Source organism: Notechis scutatus, chromosome 2, assembly GCF_049901735.1.
Source record: "Notechis scutatus isolate UNSWTSFEM ecotype Mainland chromosome 2, rNotScu1.2, whole genome shotgun sequence".
Lineage (NCBI taxonomy): Eukaryota > Metazoa > Chordata > Lepidosauria > Squamata > Elapidae > Notechis > Notechis scutatus.
This window is the reverse complement of record NC_142010.1, coordinates 237,284,204-237,305,776: the sequence shown is the minus strand read 5'-3', so window position 1 is coordinate 237,305,776 and position 21,573 is coordinate 237,284,204. Positions and strand designations below refer to the sequence as shown.

Below are 21,573 nucleotides of genomic sequence, written 5' to 3'. Positions count from 1 at the left end.
ACTCTTTTCTACAATAATAAGCTTATGGGTATAGAGGAGTATAGAGGTGGCCATGAAGAAAAGATTTCACAGTCATTAAATACTACCAGTTTGGTTCAGAAAGATAGGAGAGGATGAGGAAGAAACTCAAGATTGAACTCCCTTGATTCTGAATGTATTAGACAGGGAAAGAGAAACTCCAGGCTTTCAATATTCTGTTTTTATACCCAATGTCAATAAAGAAGACTGTTTCATGACCTAGTCTATATCAAAGGGCTGACAACAACCATTAATTTCTTTGTAGATTTGGGGTAATGAGGCTTCTTCTACAGCTGCTTTCTGCCTCCCAAGGAAGAAGAGTTCCAGCCATCTAACTGCCCTCCACCCCTGCTCTGAATATGTAGAAATTTATGTTAAACACGCAAGAAGTTTAACAGGCATGGGAAATAGAACAGAACTTTCCAAGCTAAAACCTTGGAATAATGAGTTGCTTCACTTTGGTTTTTGAAAGATACATTTAAAATATCTGTAGTCTAGGCAAAAAAAAACTATGCATGCATGAGATCTATAAAAACCAGCGCAAGGTTGGCAGACCTGAAAGGAAACAGGAAAATGAAGAGTCTCCAAAAATATTCAGCTGAGACCACAGCGCTTGGTCCAAGGGTAAAAGGGGTAGAGAGAACATTGCATAAGAGGATAATGGATGTAGTTAAAGCACTATTTAGAGCATGGAAAGAATGTGAACTTAAAAGGAAACATCATTTTAAGAACTGAGAAAATCCTGATGTCCTGTTAACAAAAATAACCTTTTGAGCAATGGGCAGAGCTATGCAGAGTGATTATGCTTCAGTTAACATATAGCCCATGGTCCAAGTGAAGGGCAGGATCCTGCAAAAGCTAGCTGTAAAATGCTGATTCTATATGCCCTCATTCGCATTAGTAATGAGCGAGCAGTCAGAAAAGAGTTCTTAGAGTTATTGTGGAAAATGATAGCTCAGTGAAAATGTCAACTCAAATGCCATGTCTGAAATTCGGCTTGTGTGAAACAGTTTGACTTTGCCTCAGGGCATTTTGTGCAATGGCCTTGATGTGATTCATCTCAGCCAGTTGCTTTGCCTTGCCTTGGAGCTACATCCAGCAGGGCCAGTAGCTTTCTGGAAGAAGGGCTGCAGCTGAAGCAAGGGTGGATGGAGGCATCGCCTCATGAAGCAGCTTCAAAGGGGTACTTTGCGCAGACCATTCCCCAAGCCAAATACAATTCCCCGTGGAATTCCTTGCTTGAATCATCAGGAAAGGCAATGCAGCTGCCATTTAAATCATTCAGAAGGACTGAAATAAAATGATCTATGAAATCATGTTGCCATCTATGTTCATGGATGACTGTACTTGAATTGCTATCTACGTTTTGATCTCCACATGAGAAAAAAAAAAGATATTATAGAGCTGGAAAAGGTACAGAAAGCCACAAATTATTGTCTGGCTAAATAAGTTCTTATGCGTGTCAACAGTATTGCTTTTGCTTTTTCATTTAGAATGAAGTCATGTAATATTTCATACATCTCAGACTTTGGAATCATCTACTGGAATTGAGGATGGTAGAAGAAAGTACATTCTTATACAATGCAGATTTAATTATGCTCTTTTTGGGGGGCCAGTAGGGGAGGGTGGTTACTGGTTTAGATGGTAAGGAGAATGGACACATTCATAGTGCAGGATAGGCCTATCTGTAGTTATTAACTTGATAGGTATTTACTCTGACTACAGAAGCACTGGCAGCAATTAGACAGCTGTTCAAGAAGAAAAGTATAAGAGTACTATGACACTCTATGCTTGCCATTTCCTTGCGGATATTGATTTCATGATAAAACACTTGCAAGATTATAATATGGATAACCCTTAAGAGAAAGCTGCAGTTCTGTGTCAACCATCTTTATGTAAGGTAAAAGAAATAGAAGAAAACACTTCATTTTCGGTGGCTTGCATCGTTTATAACCAATTGTCAAAGGAAAGGGAGACAAGACAAACTGTTTAGACTAGAGGAGTCTACATTTTACAGGTAAAGACTCCTCTTACCTCAGTATAGGTAGTACTCAACTGACCCCAAAATTTATGTTGTTAAATGAGAACTTTGTTAAGTGAGTTTTGCCCCATTTTATGACTTTGAATGGTCACTAAACAAAGTGTTGTCGGTTGAGGACTACCTGTATAAGAAAAGACCCAAAAAGAAATAAAGAGTGCCAGAATAAGTGGGCTGCTATATACTGTGTTTCCCTGAAAATGAGACCCTGTCTTATACATTTTTTTGCCACCAAAAAAGGCACCAGGTCTTATTTTCGGAGGGTGCCATCCACTGACTAACCTCACTTGTGTGTGTTGCCCCTGGCCTCTTTTTCGCTGTCAGAGACCTTCAGAAACTTCTTCTGTGGCTGGCGAGGGTTTCCTGAAGGCCCCTGCAGCTGGATAACAGAACTCCAGTTCAATCTGGGGCTCTGTTATCAGCTACAGAGGCCTTCAGGAAAGCCTTGCAGAAGAAATGGGCTGGCAAGGCAGGTGTCGGGGTGTGCAAGGCCTTGCTACAACTGACTAAAGGTAACTAGTAGGGCACCTCCAGTTCCCCATCCCCACCCTAGCTTAATTTTTACCTGTGCACTCTGAATTGGGCAGGATCTTAATTAGGGCTTAGTTTGGGGGTATGGCTTATATTGGGCACACATGTAAAAATCAAGCTAGGACTTCTACTTTCAGTCAGATTTTCAGAGAAACAGGTAATATCCATCTTAATTCCACCACATCACCTAAATCCATTAATGAAAAAGAGAATCCACTAAACCGAATCAGCACAAACCCACTATTACTTCGTAAAAGGACAAAATCACTTTAGCCAGGAGAAGTCCTGTAAGATTCAACTGTGTTGAATTAGGCAAAGGAAAGGCACTCATTGAAACAATTAACGTGTTTTATATGTGTTATATATGGAATATAATCTGTTTTCAATAAACTATATTACAGTGAAATTATGAGAAATAAGATTTAATGGCAACTATTGTTATGTAATGTAATATGGAAAAAGCACCCTAAAGAAAAATGGACTATTTGGATTGGACTGTGCAGATGATAAAGCCAGGGCATCAAGGAATTGTAACCATAAAAACAAGACAGCCAGTTGGCACTAGCAAATAGGGCACAGTGACCCAGAAGCTGTTCTAAAACTAGAAAATTTTGCCAAGGGATTGAAGTTGCTGCCAAGGGTGAATCAGTCTAGATGTAGAGTTTGTATGCAGGCCAAAAGCACAAAGTCAATGTATGTATAGAAGGAAGAAAAAGAGACAGAGAAGCCATTAGTACTATGTCAGTCTGTCCATGGAGAACAACTTCTTAAAACCAAACAGATAAGAAAAGGACTGAGGTTGGAATATGCTCTTGGAGTCTTCTCCTAGTAGATTGTAATTAGCTGTAATTAGGAGATAGGGTTTTCTAATGCCAATAATTTATATTGTTTAAGTTAGTCTCCATTCTTTTAGCATTATAAAGCCTATTTCATTAAATACCATTCAGGTCAGATTCATGTTCACAGAAACACACATGTAGACATAGAACATTTCAACTTCCAAAAGTACATATCTCAATTTAAAATTAGATTTTGAGATAGGTTGTGGACTAGGGACATACTTTGCTGACAGATATTTACTTCTAATAATACAAAATCTCAATGAAAGGAATGCTTTTAAGGGTTATACATAACCTGCAAGGACAGTTCCCCTAGCAAGATTTATTCATTCCATTCTTGTTTTAGAATGTAGCCTTAAATACAACTTCGGTGAAAGCTCCTTTAGCGAAATTCTGTTTCTTTAGTTATGTCTTTGAATATTTTGTATGTCTAGATTTAAAGGCCAAAAGATTATCAAAGTGAATGTGTGGCATTTTGATATTTGAGTAATATTTTTGAATGCCTCTCCTTAAAGATGGCATGAGATTTACCACAGCTTAACTACAAGCTTGTTTAATATAAGAAATGTGAAAAGTAGTAATTGTTTATACTGGCAAACATTTGAAATTATGGGCATATTTGCCTTTGAGATATCAGAGAGATAGAGGGAGGAGAATGCATCTCATTGGATTTTCTTCTTTCTACAGTAGTAGATTTCAATACTTTTTATTTTATTAAGAATAAATCAGGGAAGACTCATTCTATAGTTGTCTCATTCTATCTGCTAATAGATCAATACTCCCCCGATGTTCAAATTTTTCATTACCGTTATTTTTATTATTCTATCAACATGTTTGTTGCAAATGATCTGATAAGCAAGACTAGTAATATGTTAACTAATCAATGATAGGTCAGTGGGAGGCATGCCTAAGAACTGAACCTTAAGTATCTAGTTATCGAAATGGCTTAAATGTATTCACTCTTGTGGCAATCAAATGACTGTAATAAAGAAATGATTACTATCATGGTTACTGATCAGCTTTGTAGCTTTAACCTGATGGACCATATTCCTTAATTTAGGAAATATATCAATCAACCAATCAATACTTTTATTTTATGTTAACAATGTCCCAACAAACTGGGTCATTTCAAAACCAATACAATAATTTGTATTTCAGACCAATATTAAGTATTCAACAAAGAATCTGCAGAAGTAGCATTCACAGATCCTTGCTTCAAGTGTGGCTTTTGAACAGTGCACTTAAAAGTTTAAGAAAGACCTGTGGACCTTTCAGGAAAGGGACATCTGAGGAGGAGTCACTGTGTGTGAGTTGTGTGGCTGTACAAATTTGTTAAATAAACAAACAAACAAAGTAAATAAATAATTTCTATCAGCTTTCCTGTTTGCACATGACCTGAAAATGAATTAAACATACTGAAAAAAGATAATCTTTCCCAATATGATCATTTCCTATTATATTGGATTGTGATCCCCATCATAATCATACTAGTATATTTTGTGGGAGGCTGCGTGAGATTTATAGTTTAAAATACTTTTAAGGTGCCCTCAGTGGCCGGCATTATATGAAATCTGCATTTTGTCTTCTATATGGGAGGTTGTATCTCTTTCAGGAACATGTAAATATTTTATATGGTCCACTTCTAAACCAACTAAGGTGATTCATATTTTTGGTTTAAAAATAAACTAGAATGCATTTGTTCATTTTTTTCCTACTTCACTGAGTTTTGTGACAGTATTCACAGTATTAAAATACATAGAGCATTAACATTCATGCAAAATGTATATTTTGGATTAAGATGTAGACAAAAGTAATGAATTTCTGCATGTTTTTAAACCCAGGTATGGATGAGAGTTAAAAGCTGGAGGTTTTAAATCCCAACGTCCATTAAGTCTACACACTCTGGCCTTGTCTTCTGCCATGTGTTGCTTCTTGCCATCAAAGTTACTGCTGCTACTACCTCTTTTCCAGGTAGTGTTTCATCTGACATCCTTCCACTAACACTGGTGTGTGACCCACATAGGGTTCCTCCAACTTATATTGCTATTCTGATGTATTAAATGAGAAAAAATACAGATTATCTTCAATTTACAATTGTTGTTTAATGACAGTTCAACATTTCAATAGCCTGGACATTTCAAAAGTGACTTATGACCTGCCCCAAAATTATGACTGTTGTACCATCTCTGGAATAACATGATTGTAATTCAGATGCTTGGTAACTGACTTGCATTTATGATGGTTGCAGCATGTTGCAGTCATGTGATCACAATGTGTAAGCTGCTCACTTGGTTTCTGACCAGCAAAATCGATTGGGAAAGCCAGATTCATTAACAATCCCTGAATCACATAACAACCATGACAAAAATGCTTGTGAAAAATCAGGCCTGATCACGTGATGGCTCATTTAATTGCTTAGAAACCAAAATCCCAACCCCAACTACCACAAACTAGCCACAAATTGAGGATTGCCTGTAGTAAAAATCTCCTTGTCCTGTAGCATACAGGAGTGTGTCTAGAAGTGTTATTATGCCTTCCCTCTCAACTCTGGGAGGTCTGTCAATGTCACACAAAATAAACAAAATCAAACTTTATTTGTTAAAAAAGGAATCTAATCTATATGATCTAAAAAAAAAACCCTGATTTACAAAAATTTATTAATTTTTATTTTATTTGGTTTGTCAATTGCTTACAAGATAATAGGTATAAGTAAAAACACAGTTATGAATACATGGATACATATAAGAAAAATAAAAGAAACAATAGGACAGGGATGGTAGGCACATTGGTGCGCTTATGCACACCCCCTACAGACCTCTTAGGAAAGGGGTGAGGTCAATAATAGAAAGTCTAAGGTTGAAGTTTTTGGGGTTTGGGGAAGAAACCACAGTCAAGTAGAGTATTGGTGAGATTAACCTTGAGTTTGTATCTATTGTGTGCTCTTGTGTTGTTATGGTTGAAGCTGAAGTATTCATTGACAGGTAGGACATTGCAATGTATGATTTTATATACTATACTTAGATCGGACTGAAGGCGGCGTATTCTAGATTTTCTAGGTCTAGAATTTCAAGTTTCTCAGCACATACAAGTTTTCTCAGCACAACACAAGATGGAGCTGATCTGCTATATAATTAATGAGCCAGGACAGGTTTTCCTCTTCCAAACTAAATTTCTGCTTCTTAGAAGTTAATGAAAAACAAAATAAATCTCCTTGGCCACAGCCAGGTATTACACATATTACACTTATTTGTGCAGAGCAATAAGGATAAGAGTAAGATTTAACTAGCCTGCAGAGATAAATGAAGATCAAAATCTCTATGCACTGTCCTGACTAAACTTGGTTATTTATTGCTTCTTAAATGGGATCCTCTGGAAGGAAAATCATCTGATTATTTTACTTGGATTTCCCCTGACTTCTTGGGATAATTCTAGCCATTAATCAGAGGTGTTGGAGAAATAGAACATTCCACTTGTTTTCCCAGCTCAAGTGCAGCAAATTCTAACTCTATTTCCCCAAAGAGTTTCAAGACCAACCTTTGAAATTAAGGCACTGAGGCAATTATAGCTTGAAACAGAATTTGTTAGTAAGTTGCTAATATAATTAACTCTGGAATAATTTGGAAATCATAACATTGCAGACAACTAGATCATGTGATGGTAGGGTTTATATTGTTCCACTGTTAGAATTTCTAGAATGGTACAATCATCTATCCTTGTTAGAACAGTTAAAAGCATGGTGGAGGAAATTCTGAAAACGTCATTTCTGGAACAATGAAAAGAAGCCAGTTTAGGGTAGGCTTGAATTAAAAACAAAAATCTTTAGAACAGAATCCTGACCAGAAAAGTCCTCAGTCAGGATATTTTGAGTTCTAAATTCAGAAAAAACTTCTTCGTCCTTTCTTATCTCATCCCAATTTCCTGGCATACCACCATTTTGAAAAAGTTTGAGAAGCCATAGTAGAAAGAAGTGTCCTACCTTGGTTTCTGTGTGTATCACTGTCATTATAGTTTTATCTTAATAACTCATAAAGTGAATTCAGGAATCTGGTTTGGAAACCTCATTTAATTTACACAAGATCAGGCTGCAAAATAAGTTGTTTGCTCAACCTGGGGTACAAGAATGGTTCATCTTTCATACTAAGGTGTTATTTGCTTTAACCATGGTTCATTGAATAAGCAACAATAGTTGAGATCACACATCCCGTTAAGCATAAACCATAACATCCAAAGCATTGGAACTAGTTAATGCAATACACAAAGTAATTGGACCAAACCAAGACAAACAAGTTAGAACAAAACACACACCCAGCCAGAAGTCTTTGTTTATTGTATATATCTATATATAATAAGTATAAATAAATATATTTCTGCTCTCTAGCTATTCCAAGTATTCCAGCAACACATCAGCCTGGACACCTGGTATACTGCCAAGGAGAGATTAGCCAATACAGACAACACCTACTTTTGTATTAACAGCCGTAGGGACACTATGATCTTCTCTGTCATGTAATTATGGACTAAGTATTGGTTTCAAATGCTTCAGCAAACCTGATTTGCATTCACATTTCTGTTCCTTGATATAAGACCTGCCATCTAGACATGTTTTTTTTTAAAGTGTCAGGATGTCATTGCACTAAGCCACAATCGGGCTTTTTTAGAGGGGGGCTTACCAAAAGGTATGGCTCATTGGATCAAGTCTCTGTCAGGATTCCTAAAAAACATCCTTTGGTTTGGTGTCTGCCTCATTGCTACAGCTTGCAGGCCAGGTCAAGTTCACTTTTCACCTTCAGCATACCATTCTCCTTGTACCTTGTTTCATTTGTTATAGTGATTTCAGTCTTTATATTCTGCTTAGAGGTTTACACAAGTGGGAGGCTGCAAAAACTGAAATGATAAAGAAACAGGTAAATAAACACCTGGGAATTAAATCAAAATACAAAGAATCTGATATTTTTTGTTTTCAGCACCTCAGATTTTTTAATATTTTCTTGTGCACTATGGTACATAAATTCCAGTAACCTATAAAAGTTTCTCAATAATGTTTATGCTCTGATTAATGCCACTATTTTATCTATCTTTTCTTTTTTTATAGAGTACCAAAGAAACATATTAGAGATAGCTAAAGTTCACACATTTCTTTCTCAAAACTATTGCAACAGATAAATGCGATAGGTATTTTAGGCAATCTCTTTCCTTGGTTGTTAGAGTTGAAATCTATTGTAAATTAATATAACCATATCTCTGTAGTTTGAAATCATGAACAACTAATCTATTTTGTAGTAGGTTTACCATTTGGATGATGAATGAATGATGCAGTTCTGGGAAGGCTTATATCTAAAGCCTAATTTTATTTCAAGTCATTTAATTTAACTGTAATGTGCAAAAAGCATTGAGTCTTTTAATAGCAGAATTCTCTTTGAAAGACCAGACTGTTTTCAGTCCTGTTAATCTAAGGGTCTGACCATATGTTGCACAGTCTATCAGATTGTCTGACGGATAATTCAGTTGTGGAAGAATTGTGGGTCAAAAACAAGAGATTCTCTGGCCATTTTTCCTCCCCTTTTAAAATGTCTATTGCCTTAATTATATGTCTGCTCTCTAACAGCCTACTGTTTACTATAAGATAATAGGGTATCTGCTTTTTGAAAGACAAGTATTGCAAAAACTTAGCTCATTTATTTTAATGGCAGCCATGAAACTCTTGGCAATTAACATTGTGGTTGGAATCTCATAATCAAGTAGATTAGGTTTGCCATTTGTAATCAGGGGCTTTTCTTCTTTTCTTAAAAACATTTCTATGAAAACAATGTCAGAGTTACTATTAAATGCTAAATATAATTCTCTATTTTCAGTGCAAACAATTGCCTGGCTTCTCAGCATCCAGAATCATGCTACCAAGAATGTGTCAGCCTCTTGCACTATAACTCAATGATAATATTTGGAAAAGATTCTAAGATGTCCCTGGCATCTTTAGATAGGACTGGAGAAGACATTGGATCCCTAAGTGCTACTAATCAGTCTAGGCAAAATTGGGCTAGACATGGCGTTATTTTTCAGAATATATATCCCTGGTGCCACTTCAACACTAGGTAGCCTTTCCAAATTCTCCACCAAATTTGTGGGCGGGCAGATTTTCCAGGGGAAGAAGAAATTCACTTAAAATTTCTTTGGTGACCTTAACATTCTTAATTATAAGGATGGAATAATCAAACATCTCATGGCTTGCTTTGAGATGATAAGCCATAGGGTCTACAGATCACCACTGACCTCATTTATGGTGAAGGACACGATAGTCACACAAACACACCTGTACTAATTTAAATCAAATTCATAGACATATTTTCAATTTGATGTGAACATGTTTCTGAAGTTCTCCTCTTTGAAAAAAATCCTAAAGCAAAATATTTCTTAGAACACACTGAGTAGGAACTGGAGAAAAACATGCAGGATAATTTCTTTGTGCAGCACTTTTCCAGATATTAAACTGACCTCCATCGAAAAGGTTGGGAGGTGTCTGTCAGAGAGGCGTGATTCAGATTGCTGATCATTTTACTCAAGGATGTCTTCAAACTGATGGCAGTTCACCAAAATCTCAGGAAGAAATCTTTATGATGTCTGACCTTGAATATTGTCTTTAGCTAATGTTCATTTCTACATGAACAGCATGGGATTTGATATAATGACATTCTCTTTCCAATTCTGTTTCTCTCATAAAGTATATGTTCATTATAGGAGTTTCAATAAACACTGGGTTTATTGCTTTTTTATACTTAGCACTATATCTGATGTAAATAAAAGTATATTATCTTGGCAACTCGGATCCTGGAAATTTATATTGAAGATGATTTCCCCAGCTTTGGATACACTGCTACAACCCTCTCCAAAGTTCTTCCAAATTGTGGGTTTTATTTTAGAGTATCTGATTTTAATCTTGCTCTGTCACTTCTGACCCATCAGCTTTTGGGAGTATGCATTGGGCAAATCTTCCAAACCTTAAGTAAGGCCATTGGGACAAAAACAATTGCATATTCTGGTGAAACCAGATTGTGCATAAACTAAGAATTCTAAAATAAAAATTTCTGAAGCCATTGGAGCTCAATAAATTGAATAACTTGATAATTCAGGGCTATATTATTCTTTGATCATTGCTAATTCTTGCTGGCAATAGCTAAAACTTTTTTTGATGTAAAAGTTGATTTGCATAAGGTAGCTTACTTGACAACAAATCAATAGTAGTAGATGTGATTTCTTATTGCATGGCTACACAGATGTTAAGCCATGGCTGTCCAGATGCTGATGAATTACAAATCCCATCATTCCCATGCCTCATCAAGTAGTGTACAGTAGAATACAGCTGAATTATAAGCTAAAGCTACTATATATGGATTCCTAAAAATGTATATTTCTGTTTCCTGCCAGGTTGCCATCAATTTCTAATGGATCTCAAGTCATTATATCATGTTCTATTTTCAAAAGCTATTTAAACAACAAACAAACTTTATCATATATATTTAATATATCATATCCTGCCAGTGTGAAGCTTTTACTGTTTGCTGAGGCTTCTACTTCTTTGTTTTGTTGTTACTCCCTTCTCTTTCAGTCACAAATCATTTCTACAAGGTGAATAAAGGAGCAGCATATTTATTTCAGGAGATCTGATTATCTCAATTCACCAGTGGAGATGTGGAAATATTACCAGGTGCATCACCCTGGCAAGACAAACGCAGGAGATGGAAATAGCTGTTACACTGAAGAGCAAGCAAACCAGATGAGAAAGTTAATACAAAGGTAGACCTTCAGGCAACAGATGGCAGATTTCTTGGTTTCTTGCTTCATGGAGCATGACTATTTCCTGTGCAAGAGTATAATGAATCATTTTGGTCATTTCTGAATGTGTGTACACTGATTTTATTTATTTATGGGGTTTATCTACAGCCTCAATCCAAAGGCAGTCCAGACAATGTAAAGGTATCAATACTAAAAACAATATAATGACGAGGAAGAGATTGAAGATGATGGAAGGCCAAGAAGGCTATCCTCATCTGTTTGGAGGAGGCAGAGTCTTCCAAAAGAGAATATCAGTTGTGTCATGTAAGTCAGTTACTAAACCATGGAAGCAGAATTCACGAGCCAGTTTGGTCAAGAGTAGAAACCAAGAAGTCTGAGTTCTAGTTGTGCCTTAAGTCATGAAAGCCAGTTCAGTAACCTTGGGCCAGTCACTCTCAGCCCAACTCATCTCACAGGGTTGTTATGGGAAAAATAAGAGGAAGGATTATTAACAGAGGTGGTATTTAGCAGGTTCTGATGAGTTCTGGAGAACCGGTAGTGGAAATTTTGAGTAGTTTGGAATGTCACCTCTCACTGGCCCTGTCCCCATCTATTCTCTGCCTCCCGAGTCCCAGCTGATCAGCTGGGTCTTCTTTTGTTGCCTTGCACAGGAGAACGGAGCTGGAAAGCAAGTTAATGGGGTGGGGAGAGAATGGGGATTTTATAGTCTCCTTCCCCTGGAGTGGGGTGGGAATGGAGATTTTACAGTATCCTTCCTTTGTCACGCCCACTAAGCCACACCACACCCACCAAGCCACACCCACAGAACTAGTAGTAAACATTTTTGAATCCCACCACTGATTATTAGGTATGCTTACTGCCTGGAGTTATTTACAAAAATAATAAAGAATATAAACAGTCTAAAATCTAAAAATCTAAATCTACATGGGCCTACAAAATATTGGCTGTTTTATGTAATGTAGATTAGGACTTAATAGTACTGAGAAGTACACAGCTTCTGTGAAAAATTGTGTATTTAAAGACAAAAAATCTGGCATGTTTCTCAAACTTCTCCTACTTGGAAAATGCAGGTTACAATCCTCCAGGAACAATTCTTGTGGACATTTAATCAAAATGGGCTACAGATCTAGGCACTTGAATAGAAAGATGTGCTGAAGAAAATGAGAATATGCTAAAACTTTCTGCTAAATCATTTATAAAGCATTGACCTGTGCTCAGGGGAGATATAATCTCATATTAGAACAGCACATTCTGTTCCATTGTCAGTGTCCAAAGCTTCAATTTAATTCCATGAATTGCTTATAGATAAATCAGTTGACAAGACTGAAATTTGCTTAACCACAACATGGAAAACTAATTTTCATATACCAATATGTATGGTAGCAGCCCTCAGCCTGAAATTTCAGGTAACATATTTCTTTGAAACTGTATTCAATTCTTACAATTTCCTTGAAATTCTTTCTTGGCATGAGACAGAAACACCACAATATTTTTACTTTGAATTTTGACCTGATTATATGGAAAAGATAGCACGAAACATTGCATAATCAGTATTTGTTACTTCAACAATGACCAGCATTTACCATTGTAGTGAATTCACATTTATTATTACTTGCTACCATGAGTGAATTGATATAGTTTTAAAGGTGAACATATGTTAAATATAGCAAATGATGTTAAGAACTGCCATCCTGGAGAAAGGTTGCTACTCTACTGCAGTCATTTAAGAACATTGAATCCAATAACTGGAGGCACCTAATAGAGCCCTCTTTTTATTCTAAGCAGTGCCTAAATGGAAGACAACTTTGAGCTATTTAAGAATGCCAAAATAAATAATAAATCATAAAATAAAAAAGAGAACTACAAATATGCAAACCAACCTCACTTGATGACTTACAGTTGAATGTCTGAGTAATCCACACCTGAAAAGGGAGTTTTATGTCAGATCATATCAAATTGCTTATAGAATTATTCCCTTTGTGTTATATGCTATGGCATTTAAAAAAATAATATTTTGCAATTTCTTCCTATATTGAGATACCTGGTCTGCATTAGCATTAAGAAACCCAGGGAGAATTTGTTAGCTTTGGAAGCCATATTCCATGCTGCCACATAACCTGAGAAAGTGGGAGGGGGAATGGTTTCAATTGAGTAGTTCTAAGTAGAAAAAACAAAATTATTTTGGTAGTTCAAGGTTATTAAGTGTGGTGCTGGATGGAAAAAGGATCTTACACTGGGACGGATCGTGATTGGTCCATGTGATGTGATGATGGTAAAAAGGGGATGGATTGTAGTTTGGGACATTGTGGGAAGTCCGGGAATCTTTTAGTTTCGAGATTCCACAGATGTGCCAGGTGCTATTCTAATAAAGGTACTTTTGAGATTATGCTTGTCTTGGAGTTACTGGTTCGAATGGAGGTTTGCTGGAAATGCTGACAGAATTATTTGTTTGGTTCATAAAATTCTGAATAGTGTACAATCGAAAGTGGTTCCGTCATGGCTGCACCTCATCTATCCAAGCTTCTATCCATCTATCCAAAACTGACAGTTTAACATTGCCAGGTGAGGAAGAGGGGGGAGAAAGATTGGAATGTAAGGAAAGAGGGGAGGCGGGAATGGAATCCCAGTTGAGTCATATGAAAAGCTCCAGCCAGCCAAGGTCAAGTAACGATATGCAGAGCTGGGAACTGAGCACCTGTTTCCTGAACAATATACAAGCACCTGATTGGACATTTGCAGATAACTGGAGGGAGGATCCTGGGATGGGGGAATGGAACTTTCCTTTGTGTTGTTTGCACGGGAAAACTTCAAATTCAGCTTATGCTACTTCTGCAATAATTTAAGCTTCAGTTAAGTGTACTCTTAGCAGAATAAATGGCCAGGAGTCTTTCATTGCTAGCTGACTGAGTGGGAAAGTTGACATGTTCTTGATTAAGAATATGTAGGACAACCTCCCAGTGCAGAATCAGAGAAGGCTGTTTTAAGAAAATGGGGCATCATTTGATGTTGAAGTTGAACAAAAGTAAGAGATATCTTTAAAAACTGCAGCATACATTGAGTGAATGAATAAATAAACCTTCAATAGAGTGTATTATTCTAAATATGAATAAATGTATTTTCTCATAAAATTGAGTTTCTGAGAGAGATGCTGAACAATTCGATCTTTGTGAGTTACACTATGTAGTGATTTTATAGGCACTGCTAGTTTATACACAAACTTTGGATTTTTATTTTTTTTACTTTTCCACATCTGGCAGTTTCATGGCTCAGAAAATGTTTAAAATACACATTAGGATAAATATCTACCTTAAGAGAAGCACCTTTTCCCATGCACTTGTTCTTGAAAAATGCCTGTTTTGTTTGCAATATATTCATTTTTAATGATTTTTAATAATTTTAAAAACAGCAGGTACATGCTAAAGCAGGATAGAACAGACCGATAAATGAATATGTGTGACATGGAGTGTTCCATTTGTTGTCAGCAAGTAAAACCTGACATGGGGTGTCCATAGATACATGTAAAATGGTGTAGAACAGTGATGGCTAACTAGGGGTGGAATTCAAATTTTTTAATAACCGGTTCTGTGGGCGTGGCTTAGTTGGTGGGCATGGCTTGGTGATCATGTGACTGGCTGGGCGTGGCCAACTCAACATCACTCACATTGAGACACGCATCTCCTCGCCTGGCCTTTCATGTCTGTGGAGATGCTGCAACAGTCGTAAGTGTGAAAAATGGTCATAATGGTCACTTTTTTCAGTGTCATTGTAACTTTGAATGGTCACTCCACACTAGCAAAGTACCAGCAAAGGAGGGGAAAAAAACTCCAGAGAAGTTCCTGAGACAGGTAGTCTAGTCCTCCCAAGAATGTAATAAGGGTTAACGGAGAGGCAGTTTCTGGAAGCAACACCAGAACGTTTCCTTCCTGCCTTCCTTACAGGATTAGGCCAGTAATTTGTTCTAACAACTGGTTCTCCAAACTGCTTAGAATGTTAATAATCGGTTCTAGCAAATAGGTGCAAACCGGTAGAATCCCACCCCTGGGGCTAACCTTTTGGCGTGCCAAAAGTGCATGCGTGCACATGTGTGCATGCACACATGTGCCAGCACCCATAAAGCAATGCAAATGGACCCCCATGTCTCCTGCACATGCATGCATGACCACCACTATGCCCCGTGTGTCTATGTGCATGCAACCCCCTGTGTGCCATGAATTGTGACCCCATGCGCACTGTGCATTTTGTATGCCCTGCCCCCACACATGTGCAGGAGCTACCCAATGATCAGCTGGTGGGCGGGCGGTTCACACGCCTGTGCAGTGGACCTGCTCTGGGGCGATGGCTTGCGTGCTGGCAGAGATAACTCTCTGTGCCACTTCCAGCACGCATGCCATAGGTTTGCCATCAAAGGGGTAGAACATGCATTGTGGCATTACAGCACTCATTTCATTATTTGTCGTCCCCCCCACACACACCCAGGTGATACATATTGGAGAAATGAATCCCCTGGGTTTAGATGATGTGGTCACTTGAGTTTCTTGCCTCTTTAGTTTGGTTTTCTTCAGATGGGTTTCTTCAATTACTGCTTCTCCAATAATTTCAAATCTCTGTCTCCTTTCCTCTGTTGTAACTAATGCTGAACAGCATTGTGCTTTGCTGCTGCAAAAATCTTTTGTCAAAGGAATTCTGCTTTTCTATCTTACTCTAAATGTTCGAAAGTTTCTTTTGAATTTTGATAGGTGGTTTTTGTAAACTTATTTTATTATTAGACAATGCAGAAGATCCTTTATTCTGTTCTGTTATATATCTTTTTATCTCTTTGAAGCCTCCTTTGTGTATGTTCTGACCAATGCTTCTGAGACCATAATTACACACACACACTTATTTTAAAAACAAGTCTTGGTTTATTGCAATGCTGGGAATTATTTTCATTCCTAGCTGGTAATGAATCTCAAACAGTCCCTCAAGATAAGCACCCACCTTTTTTTCCTGTGAAGTGCTGCCAATAACAGAAGTGTTAAATGAACTAGAACAAAAACCAACGGAATTACAAAGATCTTCAAATATGAATCTGAACCGAATGAATGACTTTGCTTCCTGCAAAAGTTTAATCATCTTTGCCTGTCCTTTATACCTTATGGGAGGGGCAATCATAACCCAGCCTTACTCCCAAATCACCCCTTTTGTTTCAGCAGCTCTCACCTTCTAGCAACTCTGTGCACATGCGCACTGGGAACAGGCTCCCCTGGGTCCTCTGTCTCGCTACTGCCAGACTACGAAGGCTCCGGAGGCAGCACCCCATTCCCAGATGGTCCTGGCCCCATCTCTGCATTGGACACAGGACCCTCATCTGAGTCTCTCCAGACTCCTGGATTGATCCCCTTTCTTCCTCACTGTCCAATTCTGCTACTGTCTGCACAGGCTATTGACAAACCACAACAGTGTTCCAGAATTCCAAAATTGAAGAAGTCCAATAGGAGGAACATGAAGATGTCTAGGGTTGATTGAGCACATGTCAAAAATGAGGACAAGGAAGTTCTTTGGCTTTTAAATACAACAGTATCTTAAGGGTACATAGTAAGCCAGGCCTGGATCAGATTGTGGCTTTTTAAAGAGTAATATAACTTTAAACAATGGACAGTTTTAAGTACACTAGTAGCATCTCTTTTTCAATCACTTGAAAATCATGAAGAAAAGGTTGTTCATTGAGTAGCAGAGAAGAACTGCCTCGGGTGAGATCCAAAACACTTCTGAATCATTTAAGAAGTGTGCATATTTCTAATATAATCCTTGGGATTTAACTGAAGCCTGAGATCTTAAAGAAAGAGCTGCCAGAGAGGTGACTGCACTGTGAAAGGCAGGACCTTCAAATATACCCCTGGGCCACCTAGTAAGTTGAAAATCATTATGCATCACCCATGAGAATTTGACTAACTGCCTCTTCTCCTTTGAAAGGGATTTTGAATGCAAATTCTCTTTCATCCAACTGACTGAGAACCGCTTAAAAATGCAGGGAAATTTTCTATACAATATTAATTCTAAATGTTACTCATTAACTTGCTGATAATAGAACTGAGAGTTTTGCATAATCAATGAAGGAGGCTTCTTGTCATCCCAGAATTTTTTTACTTTACATAAAGCTTTTACATACTTGTTCAGCTACATTACTTTATTAGCATACAGCAAATAAAGATTGATGTATGAGCCAGTTCAGTTTGATGATTCATTATTCTTGATAAGCCACAAAATAATGAGAGCAAATAATGAATGCTTCTTCTGGCACATAAATTTTCCATCTGCATGCTAATGCATGTTTTTATATGGAGGGCAGCCACTCCCAGCTTTTGGCTAAGTAGTTATTACTATGAAGAGACATGAGCCTAAGAGAATAGAACAGGCATTTCGATGTGAGTGAATGTTTTGTTTTTGCTATATGAAAGGAAGCCTTGAAGAAACTGTTATTCTTAGGTAGACCACATTAAGGTATTCTAAGCAGGTCTAGAACTTTGCTTAGTGGGAAATAGGGAAGACTTAAAATGACCTAAGCACTGTAAGAAGTCATATAAAGTCATATAAATATAATGTTTTATATGAAAGCAGAAGACATTAAAATAACTGTAAATTAAAAATATAGGTAATTGGAAAGATGGTGTCTAGGTGGCCAACATTCCTGGTTCTGTGCCAAATCTTCTGTGCTGGTGTAGTGGTTAGAATGCAGTATTGCTGATTAACTCTGCGCATAGCCAAGAGTTAGATTCTGACTGGCTTAAGGTTGACTCAGCCTTCCATCCTTTCGAGGTTGGTAAAATGAGGACCCAGATTGTTGGGAGTAATATGCTGACTCTGTAAACCACCCAGAGAGTGCTGTAAAGCACTGTGGTGTGGTATATGAATCTAAGTGCAATTGCTATTGTATGATATGATATTAATTATGTTATATTTATTATATTATATTATGATATGACATAGTTCAGTATAGTTCAGTACACTATACTGAACTATATTATATTATATTCATTATATTATTATTTAAAGATTTTAAGAGAAAAATTTTGAAAGAAAAAAGCAGAGAGTGTAAATAAGTAACTGAAAAAAGTATGAAGAAAAAAATAGAGAAGGAAAAAGAAAAGAAAAAATTATTAAAAAGCCGTTTACAATCTTTTAAAAAGCAGTTGCAAATACATTGACATTTTATTTTCTCTTTCTAAAAGGTACAACTAAGTGTCCTTCTTTCCATTGTGTATCCTTTCTAATCATCAAATCAATCAATCAAAATTGTATGTTTTTCTTTTTTTCGACAAAATATTCATAAGAGCTTTCAAGTCACTGCTTTATGGCCAACTTCAAAACCTCTGTTGTCTGTATGAAAGATTCTTACGATTTAAATGGGATTTGGATTCTAATAATCTTTAAACTTAGGCCATATTCAAATATAAAAGACTGCATTATGCAAAATTCAATAAATTTACACTTCTCAAGCAACCTTTTCCCTCCAGGATTGTATAGGACATGGCACGCCCCCAACTACCTCAATCCCAACTGCTGCCGGACTTAAATGCAAACTACTCAATGCAAGAAGCCTCGTGAATAAAATACCTGAATTTCTCATCCTCTTAAATATGGCTAACTTCGACATTATATTTGTCTGTGAAACATGGCTCAATGCATCTCTCCCCGACTCCATTACCACAGTAAGAGACTATCATGTTTACCGATCAGATCGTGAAAATCGTCGAGGAGGTGGTGTTGCTATATTCTATAAAAAATCCTTACATCTAAAAAATATCCAAGTTACCCAGGAGCTTGCCCTTCCTGAAACCATCATCTGTGAACTATCCTTAAATATCACAATTCGATTCTTACTATGTTACAGAGCACCTGATTATGACATCGAACATGTAAACAAGCTAAATACACTACTAACATGGGCTACATCCTGCCCATACCCTTTTATCTTTCTTGGAGATTTCAATCTACCTCATATTGACTGGACCCTAAATAATTGTACAACTGAAATCATACACACAACCTTCTACAATGCTATTACAAATCTAGGTCTTGAACAACTAGTAACCAACAACACTAGACTGAACAACTGCCTCGATCTCATCTTCTGCAATAGTTTGAATTTAATTTACCTAATACAAACCAAAGAACCCTTTTCCAGTAGTGACCACAATATGATTGACTTTTGCCTCAACATACGTCCACACAAAAATCACCACAATGATGTCATCCCTAGTTGTAACTTCAAAAAGGCAACTATGATCTTATAGATAACGATCTCTCATCCCTCGATTGGCAATCTCTATTCACTGGATGCAATACTGTTGAAGACCATTACAACATATTTTTACTTGAAGTCAAAAGAGTCATCAAACTATATGTTCCAACAACAACTCCAAAAACAAAACAAAAAAGCAGATTACCCATATCAATAAGGAAACTTCAATCCAAAAGAGATCACTCTGGCGGAAAAACAAATCTGGTCACGTTGCTAATTTCAAAAACCGATACAAAAATTTATGCCACCAGATAAAGACCGAATGCACCAATTACCACATTAAACAAGAGGAAAACCTTCTAAGCACCAATTCCACCCGTGCTTTTTACAATTTTGTAAACAACAAACTAAAGACTCAAGGTCCATCCCTCCCTTGATAGGACCTGATGGTAAAGACTGCAGCGACGACACCATTAAAGCCAACATCTTTAACACATTCTTCGGCTCAGTGTTTGTAAACAGTAATGGATCATGCCCAATGTTTCCTAGCCGTACCACAGACAACAATAATGATCTAATACATATCGATTTTACAGTAGACAACGTTGAAAAAGCACTACGCAACCTAAAACCATCTCTATCTATTGGACCGGATGGAATATGTGCCTACTTCTTAAGAAAACTATCCGCTGCCATAGCCAAACCTCTAAGCATAATCTTTGAAAAATCTTTCAGAACCAGCTCCTTGCCCAACCTATGGTTACAAGCCACAGTCATCCCCATCTTCAAAAAGGAGACCCAAGCCTAGTTGAAAATTACAGACCAATCTCCTTATGCTGCGTCACCTGTAAAGTCATGGAATCAATTATTAACCAATCCATCATCCTCCATTTAGAGACAAACAACCTACTCTCCAATAAACAATTTGGTTTCAGAAAAAAACTATCCTGTAATCTGCAACTCTTACACTGCAAAAACATATGGACTACACAACTCGACCAGGGCAAAGCAATAGACGCAATCTACATAGACTTCTGCAAAGCCTTTGATTCAGTGGTACACGACAAACTACTCCTAAAAATAAAATCTTATGGTATCTCTGGACAACTGAATAACTGGATAGAAGCATTCCTGTCAAACAGACAACAAATGGTCAAAATTGGGAACGCCCTATCAAATCCAGTACCTGTCAATAGTGGTGTTCCCCAAGGCAGTGTTCTAGGACCAACTCTCTTCATAATCTACATAAACGACCTTTGTGATCATATCAAGAGCAATTGCGTTCTCTTCGCTGATGATGTAAAGCTGTTCAATACCACAGACAATACTACTACCCTACAAAAGATCTAGACTATGTATCTGAATGGTCTAACATATGGCAACTCCAAATCTCAACAAATAAATGCTCTGTCTTACATATTGGTAAAAAAATCAGAAAATAAAATACAAGCTGAATAGTCAAGATCTTGTTGATGACCCAAGCTCTGTAAAGGACCTGGGAATACTCACCTCTAATGATCTAAGTGCTAGAGCTCACTGCAACTACATAGCCAAAAAGGCATTAAGAGTTGTTAACCTAATCCTACGTTGCTTTTTCTCTGGTAATATCTCACTACTAACCAGAGCATACAAAACATTTGCTAGACCAATACTCGAATACAGTTCATCAGTCTGGAATCCTTATCACGTATGTGATATTAACACAATTGAGAAAGTCCAGAAGTATTTCACAAGAAGAGTTCTCCACTCTTCTACCCGTTGTAGAATACCTTATGCCACCAGACTCGAAATTCTAAAACTAGAAAACCTCGAATTACGCCGTCTTCGGTCCGACTTAAGCATGGTATATAAAATCATACATTGCAATGTCCTACCTGTCAATGAATACTTCAGCTTTAACCATAACAACACAAGAGCACACAACAGATACAAACTCAAAGTAAACCGCACCAAACTTGATTGCAGGAAATACGACTTCAGCAATAGAGTGGTCAATGTCTGGAATACTCTACCCGACTCTGTAGTCTCTTCCCCAAACCCCAAAAACTTTAACCTTAGACTGTCTACTATTGACCTCACCCCTTTCCTAAGAGGTCTGTAGGGGCGTGCATAAGCGCACCAACGTGCCTACCGTCCCT

The 21,573-nt window shown here is 37.3% G+C and overlaps 2 long non-coding RNA genes across 2 annotated transcripts in view; both read right to left on the bottom strand.

Annotated features, from left to right (window-relative positions):
• The window catches only part of LOC148132562 (uncharacterized), a 179,127-nt gene that overhangs the window by 31,449 nt on the left and 126,105 nt on the right, over positions 1 to 21,573 (bottom strand). The window lies entirely within an intron of this gene.
• LOC148132563 (uncharacterized) overlaps positions 8,036 to 21,573 on the bottom strand; it is a 90,934-nt gene continuing 77,396 nt past the window's right edge. Inside the window, exon 3 of the long non-coding RNA XR_015748216.1 lies at positions 8,036 to 8,310. This is a non-coding gene — a long non-coding RNA (uncharacterized LOC148132563). The remainder of the gene's footprint in view (positions 8,311 to 21,573) is intronic.